This window comes from Pteropus alecto, unplaced genomic scaffold (assembly GCF_000325575.1).
Source record: "Pteropus alecto unplaced genomic scaffold, ASM32557v1 scaffold339, whole genome shotgun sequence".
In the NCBI taxonomy this organism is placed as follows: Eukaryota; Metazoa; Chordata; class Mammalia; order Chiroptera; family Pteropodidae; genus Pteropus; species Pteropus alecto.
In genome coordinates, this window is record NW_006442509.1 from 813,153 (window position 1) to 821,304 (window position 8,152).

Consider the following 8,152-nt stretch of genomic DNA (forward strand, 5'->3'; position numbering starts at 1 on the left):
GACAACCCGGTGACGCGCTTGTGCCCGGGCAGGTTTCTGTGCCGCGTGCTGCGAGCCTGCTGCGCAGCCCGCTGGCGTCGGGAGCCGTGCAGGGCTGCGGATGGGCCCGCGGGGGACCGTGGGGACCGGGGCAGTGGTGAGTGTGCGGCGACACCTTAGCGTGGGTGCGGTCTGGGCGTGGCTGCAGTGCCCCGCACCCCACGGAGTCCCTCTGAGCAGGGACATCCCCCTTGTCCCAAAAGTGCCCTCTACCCGCAGAGTGCTGGGAGTCTCCGCACTGTGAAGTCCAGATCGCTTCCGCACATAGCCACCATGAGGCACCACTGCCACGGTCCACGGTCGCTGGACTGGGCTGACCAGGCACTGGGGTCTGTCGAAGCCCTGGCTGAGGGGAGGAGGTGGTGGCAGGATGGCGCTGTGGAGGGGCTGTCCTGGGCAGCCCGGAGCCAGAGGGACTGTGGAGGCAGTTCCCACAGACGCCCTACCAGGTGTCACCCACTGTCACGCCAGCTCCTGGTTGAAGCAGCAGCGGGCCCCGGAGCAGGAGCTGCACCGGCACAGTGCGGGGCACACTGGCTGTGGGAGAGCCCTCCAGCTCTGTGACACCAGCCAGGGCGCAAGCATGGTGTGGGTCAGAGTGCCACCGAGTTCTGAACTCTGGGTATGTTGTGACAAAAGCTCAGCGTTGTTTTCTTTCAAGGGATCTGTTGGCCAAAATAACCTACCGAGCCGGTGTCTCTATGCCAGCTGGCCTAGCTCCTTGGCATCAGTTCCACAGGTGACGCCAGCACGCAGCATCTGTCTCGCAAGGTCCCAGGTCTGGAGCAACCCTAGGGCAGGAGGGCTCTGTCTGTGGCTTCCCTCACGGGGACAGGCCTCCCCAGCAGCCCCTGTCACTCCACAGTTCAGATGGCTCCCAGTGGCTCTGCTGCTCTAGCCTAGCGAGCAGCGTGGCCCCTGGGGTGGCTTCGTTATGTCCGGCCACAAGCTGCCACGCTGGTGGCCCATTAGACTGTTCACGTCCTACCCTGTGAGGCACAGTGTGGACCAACCCAGCTCCCTGGGGGTGGCACCAGACAGAGCAACCCTTCCTCCTTCCAGAAGGCCCACAGGATGAGACCCCTTTTCAAAGAGGACACTCCGGGTGTAAGTCAGTTTGCACAGCCATCTCACCCAGGTCCGTGCACGGGGAGGAGGCGCCTCTGTGATGCCTTGCCTGTTGGGGACAGTGGAGTGACTGCTAGTGACCCAGCTCCCTGTCCACGCAAGAGAACATGGAGCACTGGGAAGGAGCGGGCAGTATGGCCCATGTTTGTCGTTTTCAGTGAGGCATCCCAGAAGCCTCCAGCGTATTTTCATTTATGTCTCGTTGGCCAGAACTGTGCGGGGTGGCCAGCTGTAGTCACAAAGAGACTGAGAAAATGCGTATCTAACTCTTGCAGCGTCCCCAGTGAAGGGGGCAGGGGCCAGGGGCTTGGGGAGGAGCGTGGGGTCAGCCAGGGGCGTGGGCAGCCTCGGGCCCCTGCTGGTTGTCTCAGCCCTCCGCGTGCTTGCCTGTTTCCTGTCCCCTGGACCTCAGACGTCTCCTGGCTCCACACTGCGTCAGGCGCGTGATGTGCTCAGCCTCCCGCCGTCACCTCCTCTCTGCACTGGTGGGGCCTCTGTCCGCTCCGTTTCCCTGGTTCTTTTTACCTTGTCGAAGAAGAGATTATCGCTTCTCGGCCTTTTGGCTAAGATGAAGGTGAAGTACGAAACTTCATGTTGCTCTGTGCCCATGGTCCGGTCGGTGTCAGACCCACACGTGGCGTCTGTGGCAGCAGGGTGACGAATGGCCTTCCCCGAGGAGCGTGGAGCGGTGCACGTGGCCGTATCTCCCGCTCCGCAGGCCACGCCAGGACTTCCTGCGGGCATCGGGGTCTCAGCGCACTCTGGTCGCCACATGCCACGCTGTGCGCTGGTCCCCTTTCCCGCTGGATTGTGCCCTTCGGTTGGGTTCCACCTCTTTCCTGCGGAGCTGTGGGAACGGTGCGGGCTGAGTTCAGACCCTGGCCGTCCTGGGCCCATGGCCCGCCTCCCTGCCCGTCTCCCCCGTGCGGCGGGGGTGGCACGGTGACAGGGCCGGTGACATTAGTGCTTCGGCCTTGTCTGCTTGTTGTAGGAGGAACCACATGCTTCCTTTCCGTCACTGCCAGTCTGGGAGACATCCGTTCATTCTTCTTCTGATCTACATGTCCATTTTGCTTCAAATCGAGGCTATGACTGTCTTACACAGTTTTTTCTGCGGTTCTTGTTTCTGAAGCTGGGTTTATTGAGGTGTAGCTTACATACGGTAAAACGCACCCTTTTTAAAGGTGCAGTTTGATGTGTTTTGACGGACATGTGTGGTTGGCACACCTCCATCATCCCGGAGAGGCCCTCTCGCCCAAACAGGTGTCCTGATCTGTGGCCACAAGCCTGTCTGACATTGGTGCCTGTGACATTGTTTGTGTGTGACAACACTGAGACCACGCGATGAGGTACAGGCCAGCGCCCACAGCTGGCCTGGCGAGGCCTGAGGCCCGCTTTGGGTCACTGAGCTGATGGCTCTGGACAGCAGGTGGCGCTGTCGGGTCGCTCTAGGACAAGGAGGGGCTAAGGAAAAGCCCTGGTTTTCATCGCTCAGCTTCCAGGCATCCCTGTCCTGGTCCGCGTCCTGCAGAAACGTCTGGTTCGTTGTAACCGTTCTAGAGGACCCGGAGGCAGCGTAGAGAGCACCTACGGCTGGTTTGTAAATTAGGTTTTATCAAATAACTTATAAACTTGATTATAATAAGTTGAGTTTGTGGAGGGGGCTTACTATGTTATGGGATTGAAGTGCAGTTTCACAATTCTGTTCCAATCTTTAAAAAATTATTGCTTTGATTATGTAGTTCGTTAACGTGGTTTTACAGTTCTACTGTCTTAGCTTACTATTTCAATTAGGAAATAATTAAGATAAAATGCAAAAAATAAAATAGCCTGTACTATCAAGCTATACGTGTGTGGTGACAGACTGCCAATTTTAATAAGACTGAATGAACCAAAATGTGTGTCTGAGTGTGTTTGGTCTTAGTTGCCAGTATAAACCAGAGGAGTAGCACAAATATTTAAGCTTGAGATCTGCCTTCCATAAACCCCGCCCCTGCATCTGTCACCTTGACTGGCCCTGTGGGAACCCACCACTGTGGGGAGTGCCCCTGCGCTCCCACTTGCTCTTCCCAGACTCTCGCAGAGGCTCTGTGGGGTCAGGGTCCTGGCCAGGTCGGGTCTGGCCAGGCCACTGCCCAGGTCCACAGCGTGATCAGGGGCCAGAGTCTCCTCCCTGCTCTGCACACACAGCCTGGTCCGCAGTGCTGGCACTCGAGAGCGAAGGGTGACGTCTGGCCGCCGGTGGCTCGCTCTCTGTGGCCCAGCGCGTGTCGGGGACCGGCCCCAAAGCTGCTTCGTGGTTCTGGCCTGTCGGCACCCTGCTCTGCTGGCAGCCGCGGTGGTTATTCCCCTGCCTGCCCCACGGGCCCTGGGCAGTTTGGGGTACAGATGGGGGGAGCTCAGGGGAGCTGTGCACCAGGGTCTGGGGATGGGACGGACGCACCAGGACCGCACTTCGCGGCGGGGTGCTGACATGCTCCTCGGGCTCTCACGGTCTCAGAGCAGCGGGGTGGGCAGCTTGGGCGTCACTGCCCTCTTCTTGGTCCTTGACGCTGCCCCGCGGCTGCCCCGCCCAGCTTCGCCGTCCTGGCCCTTGCCCTGTGCTGGTGTTGCCGCCCTTTGGCCCCTCGTCCGTGAGGCTGAGGAAACCGCGCCTCGTGCCCTTCGCGCCCTTTCTGCCCGCCGAGCGCCGAGTGTCGGTCGGGGGCACCTTCAGCCCTTCGTGTCTGGGCGGTGTCCCCTGTCCTGGCCGTGTCCGCATCCCTGCTGGCTCGCTCTGGCCTTCGGCCCCGCGGCGCGCCCCGCCCCCGCTCCGTCTTGTCTGAGCTCTCAGTGGCGTCTGAACACCTTTGTCCCTTACGTTCCTGTCCAGCCCGCTGCTTGTGCCGTTTCTTTACTCTACACATTTCTGGTTTAAAGACCCTGGACTCGTTCCTGCTGCAGGCGCTCGGCCCGGGCTCCCCGCTCTAGCGGGAGCGAACCTCTCTTCTTTAAGCTCCAGCCACTTTTACTTCATATTTCAAAAGTTCGCGTTCTGTTTTGTTTTTAAGAATCGATTAGAGTAAGCATTGTTTTTAAGGGGTGATTAGAAAACTCATCTTTCAAGAAATGTGTTTAAATCGTGGATCAATTTAATTGTTTCAAATTTCCGTTCAGACTTGGTGATAGCCTTTCTTGCAAACTTCGCCTCAGGCTGTCGCGAGGATCCCAGCTCGCCCTGCGTGGCCCTGGCCTTGCGTGTTGGAGCTGTCCCTCTGCCGGCATTCATCGGCCTGCCGCCTGGGCCCCCCGCGGGCCGCCTGAGCCATCCATGGACCACCTAAGCCATCTGCCTGCCGCGGCCTGTGGCTGCTTCCTTGCTTCCGGTAGCTTCAGGCGGTTGGAGCTCAATACAGGGCTCTCAGATCAAGTGCTTTGTTCCCCTTTGTTTTTTCTTTCAAATCAGCACCTGATATTTGAGAAATGTAGATTTTGATTTTAGTCCAAGATTCCTTGGGAAAGTCATGGTAAAAGAAAACGGACAAAGCTCTAATTGGGTTTGGGATCTCAGTGGAGCGGAGGGGCGATGCACGTAGACAGAAAATGATACTGATCCTCCCCCGTGTGAAGCCACTTTATATGGGAAACAGCTGTGTTAAAGGACTACGTGCATGGCGATTTGACTTGCTGTTGTAAGGAATCTTAACGTATTGAAAAAGTAAACCTAAGTAGCCTGGGTTTGCTTTAACTGGGTGGCAGCCCTGCCCCTACAGCCCCTCTTCCCCGGGGGAAGGCCAGAACCAGCTCAAAACTCCCGGCAGAGTGACCACCTGTGGTCGCAATGGCCTAGGAGGCCTCAGCAGCCCACCCTCCAGGACCTCCCCGCCTCTGTCTCTGCCATCCCGGCCTCCTGACCATTCCTGGGGGTGGGTGGCCAGGGGCTGCTGGGGTCTCCCATCCTGTGTTCTCCACGCCCTCCACAGGTGTGTCAGTGGTTGCTTCCCGCCTCCCTGGGATGTCGGCCCCTGGAAGCCATGCCCCCGCGCGATCGGGGTGGTCCTGCCCGTGTCCCAACTCCGTAGCGGCCATTGCCCGCTCCCAGGCCGGGCTCCCTCACTGGTAGCCGTGCTTCTTACTAACAGACATTTTTAGGGTACTTTAATATCGGATTAAGTGGTGTTATAATTTCTCACGTGTCAATTATTTGTAAGTAATGAATAACAGCTCATGTAGAGTTTAGAGTTCTAATGGAATGAACTCTTTTTCTTCCTGTAAGAGTAGAAAAACAGTTTTTAAGAGTTTTATTCTAAATTAATATTCTAGGAACATTAAATTTTTGGAGCTTTACTCAGAGGACATAGATGAAAATAAAATTAATGAGATACCAGGAATGTCAGATGCTAAATGGCATGTGGCTATTTATGACATTCTCCTAGAATTCGGTAGTTGTTAACTTGCAAAGATGTGACAGCTGAATTCAGAAATTGATGTCCTTTTAAAGTTGGAAAAAAGCATTTAAATATTTTTTTAAATATAAACTGTCAGCGTGATGGCTATAGAAACCGTACCTGCTGCATTAAGTCACAGCCGTTGTGCCATGAGCCCCTTGATTCTGTGGATGCAGGCGTTCTATTTTTACATTTCTCTTAAATAGTCCTAGGGTAGAAGGAAGACTCGGGAAGACAGAGGAGAGGGAGACGGCAGATGCAGAATTAGGACGTGACCTCTGGTGGCCTCCTGCGGAATGACTGTGAGTGCCGGTGCTGGCCGTGTCCAGTCCACCGCGGGCATCCAGCACTGACAGGCCGCGTGCCTCGTCCTGCGGCCGTGGTCTCACTGACTCTGATTCTCATGAAAGCCAAGATTAAGGCATCTGTGTGTTCAGGAGATGTGCTGAGGAGAAAGCAAAGGGTCGCTTTCCGAGACGACAGCGAAACGTGTGACCGGCATTCTTGTGGCACTTGTCCGTGGACACAAGAGTGTCCACCCTGCCGGCCGGATGCAGGCGCGTCTGTGCGTGGAGGACTCTGTGCCCTTCCCTAGCAGGAGCCTACGTGGACTGGCACTGCCAAATCCAGCAAGTCTTGACCGTGTGCCGCGGCCTCGTGGACCCTCACGACCGTGGCTATTGCAGTGCCTGAGTGACACCAGGGAGAGGCCAGGGCCACTGAAGGAAAGTCACTTACAGTTCCCTGGAGGGGGCGTGCCACCCATGGGGGAAGCGCCAGGTCCAGCAGAAAGGTGGGGACGGGGGTGTGGCTCAGACAGAGCCTCTCTTGGGGCTTCCACTGGAAAGGCACACAGCATGGGGTACAAGTGTAGGATCGGCCTGTTTGGATAATCCCATGGGCTTTGGGCTGTTCGGTGGTCTCCAGGTGCCTGGTACGTGGCCCAGGTTGGTGCAGGGGAGGGGAGATGCTGGCTTGGAGAGCGGAAGCTAGGTAAGCGGGTTGCCTGCATGAGCGGGGCACACTGATGGCTGGGCCCCCACGTACGAGAACGGGCGGTCTCTCCCTGGGTCTGCAGGCCCCCCAGTAGCAGAGCACCAGGAAAATGAACTCCCATCAGTGCGGTTTGCCCTGCGATGAATGGGCGCCGAGTGGACACAGACGCTAGAAAGTGCAGGGCAACTCGGCCTTGGGTCAGCACGCACACGTGGCGCGGACAGACGCACAGACGGCCGGTGGCCGGCAGAGGGCCCCCTCGCGGGCCCGCACTGTGCCTCTTACTGCATTAACTGCTGTGCCGAGTCGCTCTTCCCTGACGGCATACCTCTTGGGTTGTGGTTTTACTGCATTTCTAGCGCAAGCAGCATCTTGTTTGACGGAGTCCGGAGGAGCCAGCCATCAGGAAGGTTCTCGGCGGTGGGCATTGAGCCTACATGAACTGGCATGGCTCCCCTGCTCAGACGCACCAGGGGCCTATGAGCCAGTCCAGACAGCTGCCGGCCCCGCTTCTTCCCAGGCTTACTGTGTCAGATTTATCCGATTCATGCTACAGGAGCTTAAAATGTAGGGGTGTATGCACACTTTGCAGTTTTTCTTTTTAGGAATACACTCGTTATAAATTCTATGTCTTGAAGTAAAATGTTTTGTTCCTTTTAGGTCAGGGTTATGATAGAGGTGGAGAAATTATAATATTTTCATTTCAAGGAACCATGTAGGAAACCTTTGACAGGAAATCACCACGGCAGCTTGGTCTCAGCTGGCGGTGGCCTCACCCAAGTTCGTGCCTCTGGGGTCAGGGGCACAGAGAGCATAGCACCCCTGGGAGCGGCCTGCCTCTGTGCCAGCTCTTCTCAAATCGGGAGTAAACTAGAGACTGACTCAGCTTCCGGGAGACACCAAACCCAAATGAGACCCCGGTGCAGAGAGAGGGCATGGCAGTTTACTCTCCAAAACTCAGTGTCCCCAGCAGCCAGGGAGATGTCTTTCTTTTACCAGACGTCTTTAAGCATTGTTTCCCCAGAATAATTTCATCATAAAGAATCCAGAATCCGAACAGCTTTTCACCCTCTACACGGTTTTTTTTTTAAATCTGTGTTTGGACTACACTCTAACCGTGTCAAGCTCTTTCTCTTGGAAAAGAGAGTTCTAGAAGTTTGGCTCCATTTCTCGGGTTTCTTCCTCGGTTCTGTCCCCGTTAGGGGACCCCTGGGGCTGGTCCCAGCAGCTGCGTGCTCTGGCCTGGTTAGTCACAGTGCGTGGCCACTTCCATGCTTGGGTACTAACTTGCTTTGCTGCATGACGAGGGAGTAAATAAAGAAACCCGTGGAAGTCCCCAAATACAGTTTATAAATACAGTAGGCGGCTATATACAGGGCCAAGGAGATTTTCTCAGTTCTTGTTTGAAACAGTTGAAGGTTTATGCTTTCCTTTCGCATGATTTCCTGTGTGGTTTCTTGCTTCTAATCCCCGTGGTTGCTTTCGAACCCCTGTTGGGGTATTCGATGTACCTGAACTTGACGGATTCCAGACCCTCACCCCCACCCCGCCGCGAGTGGCAG

General features: G+C 56.2%; 1 protein-coding gene across 1 annotated transcript in view; it reads left to right on the plus strand.

Annotated features, from left to right (window-relative positions):
- Positions 1-8,152, plus strand: part of ADARB1 (adenosine deaminase, RNA specific B1) — a 66,463-nt gene that overhangs the window by 13,827 nt on the left and 44,484 nt on the right. The gene's annotated exons all lie outside the window — the stretch shown is intronic.